Source organism: Euprymna scolopes, chromosome 29 (genome assembly GCF_053919585.1).
Source record: "Euprymna scolopes isolate OS-2025 chromosome 29, ASM5391958v1, whole genome shotgun sequence".
NCBI lineage: Eukaryota > Metazoa > Mollusca > Cephalopoda > Sepiida > Sepiolidae > Euprymna > Euprymna scolopes.
The window spans coordinates 106,073,127-106,074,362 of NC_136510.1; the positions used below are offsets into that span (position 1 = coordinate 106,073,127).

Sequence of the window (1,236 nt, forward strand, 5' to 3'; positions counted from 1 at the left end):
ATCAGACCATTGCTCTTGAGTAATCAGTTTTTGTCAATGTAGGGGAAACCCTTCATACCAATTGTCACTATCCAGTCCCCCCTCGGGGTAGCTAGTCCCACTTCTCTCACTCTCCACATTAAAAAACGGCCTTGTGCCTAATTTGCTCAATGGTGTGTGTGCGTGTGTCTGTGTGTGTATGCAGTTAGCACCAACCCTATTCAGGGTTTTAACCGGCTTCCTCCGAAGGAGGAAGTTTCATGGGAGTAAGAAATTCACAAGCGGTCCCCAGTCGCATGTATATCCCCGTTAGGGGAGATGACAACGTTAGGTTTTTGTAACAGGAAGGTGTTGACGTCCTCCTACATACAGCACCTGGACTTCTCAAATCGGTCACCCATTTTAGTAATGACCAGGCTCAACGTTGCTTAACTTCGGTGATCTTACGGGAACCGTGTGTCAACGTGATTGTGCCGTATAATTTGCTCAATGGGGAAGCAAATAAATAACTAAATAAAAAGAAAAAAAGGCTAGCCTTTTTTTCTTTCTTGGCCTTCGGGCCAAGATCAGAGTGTAGTATCTGTTCTTATACTTCACTTCAGTTAATTGGTCCTTGGTCAAGATAGGGGAAACCCTTCATACTGAGATAATTACTATTTTTGGATACTGCCAGAGTGCCCCCTTTTTGCGCTTGTTTTAGGGGTGCTGCTCCCCCCCCCCACACACACACACACGCACATTAAAACCGACCTTGCGTCGCATCTGTTTTCGTAGGGAAGCAAATAAATACCTAACTAAATAGGAAAAAGGGGTTTTAATAAGAATATCAATACACAAAAAAAAAATTGTGAGAGTATAGATTAAACTGTGGTTTTGTAAGTCAAAAAGAAAATGGCGGACGGGTTGAATAAACAAAGCCGTGAATTACAGTTTATGAATAATTAATTTGTTTATTATTCTTTATTGCCTCGAATAATGATAAGAATCTGAGAGAAAGGGAGATAGATAATGAACAAAATAAAGTGAAGAGAGATAGATAGAAAGATAGAGAGAGGGGAAGGAGTGAGAGAGAGAAAGAAAGAAAGAAAATTGGAAGAGAATACAAAAAGAAAGAAAACAAGAACCCTAATAAAAAAAAAGAGAAGGAAATGCCAAATTAAAGAAGAAAAAAGAAAAAGAACATGAGAGAAAGAGAGGGAGGGAGAGAGGGGGTATATTTGGTCCCTCTCTCTCTCTCTCTCTCTCTCTCTCTCTCTC

At 40.5% G+C, this 1,236-nt stretch overlaps 1 non-coding gene and 1 pseudogene across 1 annotated transcript; one reads left to right on the forward strand and one right to left on the reverse strand.

Annotated features, from left to right (window-relative positions):
- Nucleotides 1-342: 342 nt before the first annotated feature.
- On the reverse strand, nt 343-460 carry LOC145252903 (5S ribosomal RNA; annotated as a pseudogene).
- A 59-nt stretch (nt 461-519) lies between these two features.
- Nucleotides 520-714, forward strand: LOC145252981 (U2 spliceosomal RNA). Its single transcript, XR_013863700.1, has one exon. It is a non-coding gene; the product is annotated as a U2 spliceosomal RNA (small nuclear RNA).
- Nucleotides 715-1,236: the final 522 nt, after the last annotated feature.